The sequence below is a fragment of the Onthophagus taurus genome, chromosome 7, assembly GCF_036711975.1.
Source record: "Onthophagus taurus isolate NC chromosome 7, IU_Otau_3.0, whole genome shotgun sequence".
Classification (NCBI taxonomy): domain Eukaryota; kingdom Metazoa; phylum Arthropoda; class Insecta; order Coleoptera; family Scarabaeidae; genus Onthophagus; species Onthophagus taurus.
Window position 1 is genome coordinate 36,397,795 of NC_091972.1, and position 14,203 is coordinate 36,411,997.

The 14,203-nt window shown below is 34.0% G+C and overlaps 1 protein-coding gene across 4 annotated transcripts in view; it reads left to right on the forward strand.

The window, feature by feature from the left end:
• Positions 1 to 14,203, forward strand: part of LOC111428558 (defective proboscis extension response 13) — a 262,116-nt gene that overhangs the window by 232,703 nt on the left and 15,210 nt on the right. The window lies entirely within an intron of this gene.

A 14,203-nucleotide genomic window follows, 5' to 3' on the forward strand; every position in this document is an offset into this window, starting at 1 on the left:
GACGTTGATTTATGTAAAACCAACTGCCAATTTATTTTCTAACCATGTAGATTAAAGATTACAAGCTGTAAGCGTGGTACAGTTAACGTCGCGTCAGTTGGTTATCTAATAAAAAGTCTCCTCGTTAATCTATGTCAAGAATGAACGTACTTGCTGTCTGCGCTGTGCGCGTGAGCTTGAAATTTCGCGGTCATATTTCAGGCTTACGACAAATAATGCGAGACATACATCGTCCGAGCGGGCTGAAAAAGTACGATAAAGGACTAATCCTGTGATAATGGAGTGTCATTTTCGACAACCTCCCGGATACCGACACCTGTTGTTCGGAATTAGTTAATTTACGAAGGAAATTTCTACTTTCGCGCCTTTATGAGAACCCTCTCTTTACTAAGCTTTTGCCTGGAAAACTCCGGCCTGCGGCCGTTCGGTAAACCATAAACCACGCTCGAAGTAATTCCGTTGTCCGTGAATTTTAAAATTGCCAAGGGAAATTATGTGGTAAGCGTTTTATCCTCGCCTTCCTACATACATTTCATTATTATATTTTGAGGTAGTGGCATAAGGGAAATCTGTCAGTAATGTTGAAGCTCTTCGAAAATGCATTTGTCTGCAGTTCAGCGAACGAAGCCCGTTACATCAATAACATTTTACCTCTTGATAAATTTGAAAGCAATTTATCCTAAAATAAAGTATAAATTTCCTTAATGAATATCGTAAAGTTTATAGTTTCCAGAATAAAACTATTCGCAAGTTTAGTTTCAGTTCCATAAATTTCAGCTCGAAAGAAAGCGAGATATTTCGAGCTGAAATTTCTATGAAATTTATTCCGGGCGGCGTGGGATAAAAAAGCAAATTTACACGGTAGATAAAGCCCTCCCTGTAAATTATTCATCGTCCGCGATAATTAAAGGTCGCGGACCTTAATGCACACGCCCCCAGCATGAATATTGATGCCAGTCAATTATTTACAGAGCTCTAGTTTACCAACTGTAGGCCAACGTGGTACATCTAACCGCGGATTATTTATTGCGTCGCGCCACACTACGATGTTACAGTTTTAATTAACCGTGTACTTTTTTACGAATAATGTATCTGCGCATTCTTTAATTATGCAAAATTTTGTGTTCATTATTAACTGATTTCCAATTTCAATACTATTAAGCAAATTAAATACAAATTAATTTAGTTGATCAAGGTGAGAATTTCGATATTACATATTTAGTGATAACTTGAACTATTTCTAAATGTTGGCAAATTTATAGCTATGAATAGAAAGGGGAGTTGCTATGTTGGAATACGAACCTGAAACCGTTCTGATACCAAATTCCTAACTTTGACTAATTTTGTGCTTTAACCCAGGGGTAAGCCATCGTGGAATTATAATTATAATAATTCTATTAATAAATTCATAGATTTACATGTCCAAGAGAATTTACATGAACGAACCGCAGCTGAAATTTGATAAAATTTATATTAATTTTTAGCAACGTTTTATATGTTTTATGAAAGAGGAAAGATTAAACTTTAATTTGATATAAAATGCATTTTCTTATATCAAAAAATGAGACTTAACCATAAGAAACAATAATATTAATAATTCCATGTTTTTTTGAATATTATCATTTTATCTGGTGATTTACAATATCTCTTTAAGACTCAAACGTTAACATTAATATTTCCTGAAAACACAAATTTCAGGAATATTGGTCGAGTAGTTTTTCAGATATCGTGTCCAAGAGTTGTAAAATGTAAAAAAGTAGTTTTGAAAAAATTGCGATTAATGTTTCGTGTAGTAAAAACACGAAAGCGGAGTTAATACAACTATGGTCTGCGCGGTCAGTGCAGCTGGGGTTTATGTCCCTCCAATGATAATTTTTAAAAGAAAGAGGCTACATAAATTCCGAATTGTTCGTTACCTGGTTGAAACATTTTGAACATCACGTCAATTGTAGCAATAACAAGAAGTTACTTTTATTACTAGATGGACATACCACGCACAGCAGAAATTTGGATGCATGTTGTTTTGCACAGTTACCTGGACACACTACTCATCGTTTGCAACCTTTAGACGTTGCTTTATTTGGCCCATTACAAATTTATTTTACTCAGGCACAAGAAACTTTTCTTCGTCAATGTAAAGGGAAAAGCATATGGGAAAGCAATTACGGTTGCAACTGCCAAGAATGCTTTCCGTGCCTCTTGTATTTGGCCTGGTAATCGACATGTCTTTAAAGATAGCCAATTAACACCATCAGATATTTTGCAGCCTAAACCAAGTACTGAGTCGGAGCCAATATCGATGTTATCAAGTCACAGTGAAGGCGATGACACTGTTGTTGACGTATGTCAAACTAGAACAATCGAAAATGTTGAGAACGAAATGTTCCATGAAGTATCACCGCCTCCAAAACTGAAGCTACATTAATAACAAGCAAGAAAAATCTTTTAAACAAAAAAAAAACAAACAAAATTTGGAATGCATCATGATTCGGTGCATCAAATGTCATATTTTGGTGCACACAAAATGTGCTGAAGTGAGCCCAAATGTCAAGAAATATGATTGTATTAACGGTATGTAATGATCCAACTAGGGCAACTGGTGGTCCAACCTGGAAGACTGATTGCCTTGGTTGGACCAAAAACACAAATTTTTAAATGTATTTCTTTGCATTCTAAATTATATTTTGAATATTAATAAATATACTAACATGTAGGCAATATTAGTACCTTTTATGTCCTATTATCAGTATTATAGTATTCATAAAAAATATGTGCATATTCGCATAAAATTAAAAAATGGTACTTTCCCCTATATTAAATTGTTAAATTGTTACGACGAATGACCTTCCTTAGCTGTAAACCAAACTAACCTTACATAATATGTGTTTCAATTAATTTTTTATTAATTTTTGTTAATTAATACAATAAAAACTAATTAACCGATAAGATAGGAAAACTACGTTTTTACAACTAGTTTTGCGAAATTGCGTTTAAAGTTTCAAATTGTAAAAATAGATTTTTTTCAATTTCCAAACTTAGCGCCTAGTTTGCAATTGTAGGACCATACAATAAACCTTCCGTTTCTTAATAATAGAATGAACTTTTTTGCTTTTTTGTTTGTATGCCAATAACCATATTCAATGAATCATTACTTCTAAAATGACACTGTGTCCTTCATTAAACAGGCTAGCCAGAAGAAAAACAGAAATTAAGCCGGAATCTATGTGCTTTAAGATCAATCGCCAAACCATCGAGTTGAAGCTTTCATTAGCATTCTGAGTGTGACCTTCCAAAAGTCTGACTAGCAAATTATCTTGAGATAGATCTTTATAAATTGACAGTACATTTTTTGTACATATGAATGACGTGGTAAAGGATTCACTAAACGATCCGATCCAGTTCCTTTAGCTTTTTACCACTTGCATCACCTCTCAGATCCTAGCGGACAGTACTGATGATTTGGATGTAGTACTGATGAGCATATGTAATAATAAGTTGCCGTTATCACTTTATTCATATTCTCTGTACTATCTATATTTCTGCAAGTAGCCAGGCCATAATATGTACTCAGTTTTGTTATTAGAGCAATCTGTCAATTTTCTTTTCCCTTCATTCTCTTTTCAACATGTTGAATATTTTCAGGAAAACCGTTTTTCAAAGAATTAACCAAGAGGGCGCTTCAAGGAAAGCAGCGATTAATGCGGAAATACTTGGAATTACGCTGTAATGTTTTAGTATCACAAAAGTTTTTTGAAGGTTCTAAATGGATTTCCCCCTTTAATCAATAACATCCTACACACTATGTCTAAATTTTAGCTGAGGTCGCTTGTGGCCAAGGCGTTCTAATATATGTTGGCCACTATGAGCTCGCATAAAGTATTGCCGCAGGACATATGATTTTAGCCGATTAAGCAGAGTTTGCTTGTGGCCAATACGTACTAATTTATATTATATCAACCCAAAACGGGTAAAGAGAGTGAATAACATTCTACATACTCTGTCTCAATTTTAGCCGAGGTCGCTTTTGACTGAGGTTTTCTAATATATGTTGTCCAGTTTAGTATCGGTATGCTGTAAGCTCGGCTAAGGTATTGGTAAAGAAAATGTGATTTCAGCTGGTTAAGGCGAGGCCGTTGGGCAGATGTTTTACAATTAATATCGTATCAATCCAAAACTGGTAGAAAAAAGTCGGAAGTTCAGTTTGGTCATGTTGGCAAATTCACGAATTTACGACCGGCGCCGGCGGTGACTCAAACGAAGTTTCTATATTAGCGGGCGCTTAGGTTTCAAAGTTTAGTTGAGCGAAAAATTTGCGTTGATTCGGAGATCTCTGAGTTTATGGGATCAATTTATGATATACAATTTACTTTGTATCCGGCACCTCCGCCAAAAATCTATCTCATTATATACCTTCCTATCTATCTATTTCCATTTCCTTGGACCTCATAAACCTAGTCTAACTTTCTATCTATAGTGAACTATCTATTATATACCTTCCTATCTATCTACAGTGAATGTGTGAAATTATATATATGACGTACTTAATTGCTGCTCGCACGAATACGCAATACGTCACGAAATGAAGACAAGATTTTGATCTTAGTATCAATAGAAATCAATTTCTAATCACCTGTTTTCTAAAAATTCAAGCTAATGTGTCAATATAAGTTCGTATGCTTATAGTTGCCCAATATATGGTGCCGGCCAACTAATTAAGAATAAACCTGTTATCGTAAATAATCAACAATTGTTTCCCACGAATCAAAACATCTTCGATGAATTGCTTTGTTGATTTTCACTACTCCGACGATCGATTACACGACGATTACAAAAATGAAAATGGGATTGTCTATTGATTTGAACTTATTCCCAAAAATTGATTCGTTTTAGTGAGACAGGATGATAAGAACTCAACCCTACTCCCAAGTGTACTGTAATTTTGGTTACTCAGTCTGAACCTATATTGGAAATCCATTCAAATGTCAATAATTTACGTTACTGACCGACCACTAAAAGATTGAAGAAACCAAGATCTTAAGGTAAAGAAGATAAGGAGAATTAGAAAAATACAAGACACTTAATAAATAATACTAGTGATGTGCCACCGGGCGTGATTTCGTTATGACAGAATTATTAATACCAAAAAAATTAATTTACTATTTATTTCACTATTTGGGATACGTACAACCCACACAATAGTATCCTCTAAAACACAAAAACAAAGTTAAAAAAAATACAAAAGAACTCAATTACAAAGTCAATTACAAACTGAAAGGTAACAGGAATGATTGAATTCAAAATAAATTACAAAATAAAAAGTATTATTGACACACGTTCAATTTACAAATAGCATTCCGAAAACTAATAAACGATAAAACAAAAATGTCTACTTTAGGACAATAACACCGATGCGTATTTATGATACGATGTAACAGCAATTTAAAGTATGTATTAATGCTAGAAGTGGGCAATCTAAAGAAACACTGATCTCGGAATAAAATAACTGTTCACGGCGAATTAAATATGATTCACAAGATCTGGCGAGTCAAATAAACCTTCATCAATGCAAGAATAACATATCAGGAGCAGTTCTACGTCCGGGCAGCGTTCGCGAACCGAAGACAGTGCACCTACACGAACACTATGGTAAGTTAAATTTGTAAGCTAAATATCGAGTAAATCTTTTCTGCAATTCGCGAAGACGGTCAATATACAAAGCATACACAGGATTCCAAACAACCGATGCATAATTTAGTACACTATTAGCATAGGCAATGTATAAGCACGTTATACTAAAAACTTATTAGCCTTACAGAATAATTCTTCCGAATGATTGTTGAAAAGCAATTTAGAGTCGAAAACGATGCCCAGATCCTTTACACTAGAAGTAACTCTCTAGGACTCCGATCGAAGTCTGTAGTCATAGCCTACGGTGTATCTTTTTCTGCTGAACGTAATATGTATACATTTGTCATAATTTAGATAACGAAAATTGTTTGTGCACTACTTTTGCAAACGATTAAGATCATCTTGATCAGTAAGGAAAGTACATAAACAGTTCAAAAACAATGATTTATCAAGCTCGACTACAATAGTACAATATCACAAAAAATATACCACACAGAGAACGACCTAGAAAAATATCACGAAGAACTGATTCTCTAATTATGTGCCTATGTAAATCTTATCCAGAGCTCACTGCAACCGTAATTAAAAGGGAATTATTTGCTAAAGACATTTCAGGATTGTCTTAAACTATTAGAAGTCGAGTCGTCGAGGCAAACTTGCATGCAGGAATTGCACGGAAAAGACATAAAAAACATTAAAACGAGACTTGAGTTTGCGAGGCAACATTTAAATTAGAGTAAAAAGGATTCTGTTTTCAGACGAATTAAAAACTAATCGATTAGGTTTCGACGGATAAAGATTGATATCACGTCCTCCACGCCAAGAATTTAACCTTAGATGCACTTAACCTGTGGTAATTTAAGGTGGTAACATAAATTTAGGGTTGTGTTTCATGGTAAGGCGTAAGTTCACTAATTGTAAGATTCATTGTGAAATGTAAAACCGACATCAATACAAAGATATTTAATATTTGACAAGAAACTTCCTTATGCAAAAGACCGGTGACAATTCCCAGAGCATGACAATTATAACAACGTTTCAAAACATGATTGTGAAAAACTATTAATTGATCTCTGTAACAACTTTGGATTGGCCTATAAATTGGAATTAGGTCGAAAATCTGTGATAGCAAATAAAATTGCGTCTGGCATATAATAAGTGTACTAATTTAAACCTTTATAGAGAAGTTAATCATTGCAATTCTCAGACAGAGTTTATTTGGTAGTAAAACAGTTTTGTTAGTGTTATAAATGATAAGACAACCGAGATGTCCTTACTATTTCAAATATGCATGTTCTTGAAATGATGAAGAAAACGTTCACAATAGTTAGCGTGTTAAATAGTTGGCCGCCACTATACATCGGGAAAATAAGTAACCAGGTGGAACGCAATCAGGGACAGCTTGTTATCTTGGAGATTATAAAGGAGTTCGTAGGATCAAGGAAAAACGTGGTAACTAATAATATTTTTACAAGCTTTAACTTACCTGGCGAATTAGAAAAAGAAATCTTACACTGTTTGGTACAATTGGAAGAAATGAATTGGTAATTCCTCAAGAATATGTAATAGGTAATTCCTATGTTAGCCTCCTAGTATGCTAAAAACCATACATAATTGGTTGTAATAGAAATAATTCAGGTGGAGATGCTATGGATGGACTAACTTTTTCGAATGAACTGTCAAAGGCAATCAAGAAGATAATCCTGAGTTTTTTATAGCGTGATGAACATTAGTGCACTGAATGCTTATTCGAGTCATTATTGACCCCATTAGTATCACAACTTTAATACGTTACTCCTTTTGGAAGATTGTAATTTCGATAGTTATTCTATAGTCTTTAAATAGACCTTTTCTCTTTTTTTTTTGTTATTGACTGTTGATATTATCCTGCTGTCGGGGATGTCCTAAATTTAATTTTAGCACAGATAAAATGGTTTTAAATCTATAATCCTTGCTATCTAAGATATAAAAGATATGCTTACTTTGAATAATCGGACTCTTCACGTGTTCTAGCAGCAGGTATCCGACTTATGCTCAATAGGAATAAGTTCAGGACTTTGAGCAAGATGTTCCATTTTTAGAATTCCAATTTCTTCAATGTACTATATTACGATCCGTGTTGTGTGTGACCATGCATTATCCTGCATTAACAGAAAACCGTTTCCAACAAATCCAATATAACACATCGTATTTTTTTCTAGGATCTCTGCTATATATCGTCGTGCTGTTTATGCACTTCTATCAATCGAACGAGATCTGTGTGTGCCTCAAAAGAAATTCCTTTCTAAAACATTAATGAGAAACTGAGAAGGAACTCGAGAAACTCAGTGCAGGCAGCATAACGTTCGCCAGCTCTTATCGACCATCTTTGCAATAAAGACAGATTCTGCACTTATCCATGAACAATACGTTTTTGCAATCGTCCTCTGTCCAATTTATGTGTTCTCGCGCTAAAGTAAATGCTTCTGTGAACTGCAGTAAGCAAAGGTCTTGTAGTTGGACTGCAACACTTCCATAACTACAAATTTTCATCCAATCAATATCTTTAGTACTATATGCAATAAATACATATATTCATGTATATAATATTTATCATATTTAATAATAATCGAAATGACCATCTCGCTGTAAATATATAAAATAATCTTAACATATATAATCGTTTATACTGATAAGATATAAATAATTAATTGAATATGTCAAATCAATGAAATTGAATACGGAGGACCGCGTGATTTGTAAAGGGTTCCAATTAGCGGTCGTAGTCGAATACGCAATTATCGCCGATTTAATTAAATCTGGATGTTCGAACGGTTCGGGCAATTGAAATATTTAAATGCAAACGCTGAAAGGATTAAATTTGGCAATTTTCGTACGGGTAAGAGAAAAGCGTTGAGAGTTTCGACAGTATTGTTAGTAAAACGATTAAACGACATTGGAGATTGTAATCCGTGAACTAACATAATAGCCTATTAGCGAGGTTCATTATCGCTAATCCTATAAAGGCTTCGCGCACACAAGTTTTCCCCGTATGTAATCACTAATCACGTATGTGGTCTTTCGTTGAAAGCTTATTATTTGCGTAAATAGGTAGTATTTGTTGGAAATTAATCTTATTACTGTTTCTATATTAAACCGATCGTGCCAGTTTAATTTTATAAATTCTCTTTTATAAATGCTGCTTTATTAATCCATTTTATAAATTCTGTTTCATAAACTATGTTTTATAAATTTCTCTGCTTTTGGTTAATCTTTTGCTTTTCAAATATGTGAGGGTTGTGATAAAATAAGAAAGGAAAATGTCGAGACCTTCCATTTAATATTTCAACAAGCACGTTTGTCGAGACTTTGTCAGGATTTTTCTTTTGATCCTCAACCATGATCGCACTAATTCAGCTAATCTTAGCCATTCGCGCACTTTTATATTCCTTCACACTTTTGTAGGATTATACTGCTTTCGTGGCCGTAAATTTCCACGAAGAGTTAAAATACGTCGGTCTACTACCAACGCTATATTTAACGGTTTATTGGCTTTAAAGCGCCGGAGATATTACTCTTTATTATGATGACCCCCTGGGAGATATTTAACGGAACCCAGACTTAATTGGCTTCTGATGAAATCGATCATAACCGTCTAAAATCAAAATATGTATCTAACATTGAAATTTCCAATAAAATTCTTTAATTTTAATTAAAACGTTGAAATAGAAGTCTTATAGATGTAAAATACTTCTATTTAAAACCTCTTTTATACCTATCCCTAAAAGATTACGTTAGCCAGGCGCTAAGTCTTCCGAACCATTAGCTTTCGGAACACCTCATGTAAATGGCGATTTACGAGACAGAAAAAGAAAAGAAAAAGAATCGAAATGGCGAACCTACGAGCGAACGTATATCAGACGGTGGCTTTTAATAAAATCTCCCGTGCAATAAAAAAATCGCCTTCGGCAAAACGGACGGCCCCATATCCGCGACGTTTAAAATTGTCGTCTATTTATTTTCTTTCACCCCTCCTGTTTTCCTTCTCTTTTCGCTCAGTTTTGGCAGTAGAAAAAAATTAGGGTTAACTTGGGTTGTATGTCAAGCGACGCTTCAACCGGAAGACGTTATTTTTCAAGGTTAAGAACTAAAAGTGATTATTTTTCAAGACGGAAATGAAAACCAAGTGAAAAATAATGAACAATTTTTTGTGTTAGGTTTAATTAAATTTATTAAAATGGTCTTTACATAGCTGTTTTTTTTTATTTATCAGATTTTATTGGCTCAACATTTTTATATGTACAGTTTATGACATTAATGTTTTGTTTTCAGTATAATTTGAGATTATGCTGTTGTTTCCTCTTTGCTAATAACGTTATTTGTGACTAAATCTTGTGGTAGTTTTGTGCAACATGGCATCCGAAACGTCAAACATTTTTTCAAAAAACGCTCGGTTTAACCCGAAAGTTTCTAGTTCTAGGTCTAGTGTTAGTTCTAGTGATAGTCCCAGTGTTAGTTCTAGTTTTAGTTTAATTTTCAATAATTCTTTTAATAAAATCTGTTACTTTTGGCATGTTTAGTTCCTTATGAAGTTGGTCGTTTCTAATATGCATTTGTTACTATTCGTAGGATTTTATTTTGAAACGCCTGCAGTTTACGAAGATTAGTTTTCATTAAGTCATTTCATTAGCTTCATTAAGTTTTTAGTTGATGTGAAAGCCTCAGTGAAGTCTGGTATCGAGATAAACTCCAAGATATTTAACAACCTAGTTTGACCATTCTACAACCTGGTTGTTAGTTAATACCACTGGCAGCTCTCGAAATCTTCGTAGTGTGAACATCTTTAATTGTGTTTTAGACGTGTATGTGTTTCTTCTCCTGTCCTTGTCTTAGCTCTTCTTAATTACTAGATTGCTTGTCTTACTGATATGTATAATTGCTATTAGTTTTAAGTTTTTGGTAACAAGAAGTCTTTCTATTTCCGTCTGCCGTCATGAAGTTTTAAGTTTATATAGGTATACAAAATGTAGAAAAAGAACCAATGAAAAACAGCTGACCCACTGGGAATGCTGACTTGGTCCTTTTTATTTTAGATTTTAAGTATTTTGTTATAGGGGTTTATAATGGTGTTATGGGTTAATAAATATTATTATTATTATTATTATATCTTTTTGTAGTGACTCAATTGTATTAGTAATATTATTGTTCTGGATAATTGTGGCACTATCGTCTGCAAACATCGATATCATTCCTGAGACAGTTGGTATGTCGTCAACATAAATTTTGAATAACAATGGTGCTAATACGCTACCTTGAGGTACTCCGGCTCTTATAGTTTTAATTATTGACAGTTCGTTGATTATTTTGATTTGGAACATTCGTGTTTCAATGAATGAGAATAATATAGTTGTCAGATTTGGTGATAGTTTTAGATGTAAGAGTTTGTATTTTAAGCCTTCGAGCCAAACTTTATCGAACGCTTGGGCGAAATTCAGGAAAGCTATTGCTGTATATTGCTTCGCTTCAAATCCCCTTTCGATGGCTTCAGTAACTCTTTGTAGTTGATGGCACGTTGAATGATCCGATTTAAATCCAAATTGATATGACGGGATAGTGTTTGGCGGCTTTGAATAACTTTTTTCTAGATTGTTGATTGACCCAGTAAGCAAATCGAACGATAACCGTCTACTTGTTTGTGATTTTTTCCGGGTTTCGGTAAAACTACGATTTGGGCATGATCCGATTTATCTGGAAAATATCCATTTCTCAGGCAGCCATTAAAAAGTGTTGTTAAAAGTATTTTTTTGTTATTGAATTGCTTTAAAATATCGTTTGTGATCAAATCGTAACTCGGACATTTCTTTTTAGGAAGTTGTTTGATTATTTTCTTAATTTCTAATAGGGTAATGTTGGTTCTATTTTACTAGCAACTGGTGTGTGATTTTCGATGTAAGTTAATACATCTATTCTGCCCGTACTTTGCTCCTCGTTTTTGTTTTATTAGTTCTCATATTGCAGCTGGCGTAAGTACTTGAAGAAATTTACTATTTCATCGATAATTTACTATCGCTTTTAGAACGCTCGACTCGTCTACTTGTCAGAGCTGTCAAACAGGGACTATTGTCTCATTTTTATTTTATGTTTATGTCAAAAATATGTTTGTAAAGTTTATTATAGGATATAAAGTCGAGGGTAACGTTACATTTGGTAAGGTTACATGTTAACGGATTAATTATAGAAGGTTCAAAAGGTATTGTTACGAAATGTTGTTTAGGTTTAATACGGAGGTATATTACTTTATTAATATAACCCGTCGTAAACTTTATAATGTATGTTTTGTGATTTTATTATTTAAACTTATTTTAATATTCTTCGTAATTTCGAATACAATTTTAGTATCATTAATAATGTAAATTGTAAATATTTATAAGCAATCCATCGCCAAGTGATATAAGGTGGACACTATCGCAGTCAGATGGCTTAGTAGGTTTATTTCCACTGATTCTGGGTGATTTAAGGTGTGATTGCCAATGTAGTATTCTCATAACTAAACATTTCTAATGCGTTCTAATACGTACAGCCAAATGTCGACATCGATAATATTACAGATACCTACACTCCTTCCGTCTATCATGGACAGAATATTTCTGATTTTGAACTCTCGTTCCCGCACTACTCCTCAATTAGATTTATGCCTTATACTTAGTAAGAACACCTCTTTAAGTAAGCATCTTAAAGGTGGTACTCTTATCTTTTTTTCATGGCTATATGTTTCTGCTACGTAATGTGTCGACGTGCTATCAAAGTAATGACACATTTAAACACGTTCTGTCTTGTAATGGTCTTGTATCTGATCGTACAAAACACTTAGGTGGTAGTATCAATATCTCAGTGAACATTCATTATCACTTTTATGAAGAATTTGTAAATAAGCCATAAGATATTTTCAAAAGCTTTCTCACCGAAGATCAAACGATTCCGTTTCCCAACAAATGTCGAAAAATCCAAATATCACACAAAAGTCTGCAGTCACACCAAATCGTGCAGAGTTGGAAAAGATTGGAAAAGTTTAGTTATTTTTTTTAAGGTTTAAACCTTATTGGAGAAAAAATTTCTTATGTAACCATAATATAAACAAAATAATGCCAAGAAGTATAAAACTTACACACAATCTAAATAACTGATATCAAGCTTTGTTTAGGTCAAGAAGTGAGTATCGATGAAACGCTTGTACAATTTCGAGAGCGCCTAAAATAGACAATACAAATAAACCATGCGCTAAACTCATACGGAAAGTTTAAAATGTACTTTGGAAACGACAAGAAACAGGATAGCCCAAGTGTTGTGTAGTCTAATTCGTGAAAATACCCAAAGAGACACACTATGTCTCTTCGAGCGACTAGCTCATCAGGTACGTTTGCGAAAGGTCTCCGGACGAGGTTGGACTCTGACAATGACGTCTTAAGTTGGATTTTAATGGTAAATGGTACACTGGGATATAAAGTTTATCTCATCAAAGGAGGTTAAGGCCATATGTCTAGTATATATCGGCGCCGTTTCTTTAACGTATGTGATATTTGACCACTAATAATACACTACATTAGTGTTTGAGCTTCAGCTCATCAATTTCGTCAGAGTTTTTCAATAGGCAAGTCATTAGCTATCTTAGCACTTTCAAAAGGTTGCCTTTTACACTTCAATTTCAGACAGGACGAGATATGGCAGCGTAGACCGTTTAGGGCAGTCTTTCTCAAAGTGGGCGATAACGCCCCCTTGTGAGCACTAAGCCCTACAGGGAGCGGTAAAGGGCGCAGAGAAAATTGGGGGTCCTGCTGCCGTTTAAGAATACGACGGCTGATTTGTCTCTTTCTAATAGCCCATTCTATTGGTGTACGATTGTAAAATTGTACATCACCCAAAAGAATGCGCTATAATATTTTAATTAAAGTATAAAAACTAGTTCGTTCACTTACTAATTACTTAATTACTAATACCTACCATTATTATTGCAACTTATTTCTAATACCTACTAAAAAAAGCTACTATCATAATTTTATTATCCTTTCATTTGATGTGTTATAAAATGCATCGAGTTCTCTTTTAATGCAATGTGTTAAACTCTTTATCCTGTTTTTGGTTTCGCGGCTCCTCGTTCGCTACCATTCTCGTCTCAATCTGCTTTTTTGTTTTATTAGTATTATTTATTTATTTATTAGTAATATTGCAGCTGGCGTAAGTACTTGAAGAGATTTACTATTTCATCGATAACTTGCTATCGCGTTTAGAGCGCTCGACTCGTCTACTTCTCAGAGCTGTCAAACAGGGACTATTGTCTCATTTTTAATTTATGTTTGTATCAAAAATATAATGTGATTGTATACGTCCGATCTCTACATGGGCGCACAAAACTAAATAATTAGTTTGTCTGTCACATATGCGAATAGCAGCTAAGTTAACATGATTACAGCATGAAACAGTATAATGCCATTGGTGGAGAACTTGCGATCTTAATATCATATACAGGCTTTTTAAATTTCTCATGCCGCGTACTTGAAATTTACTACACGGTTCTAACCCGCAATGCTTCTTATGTATT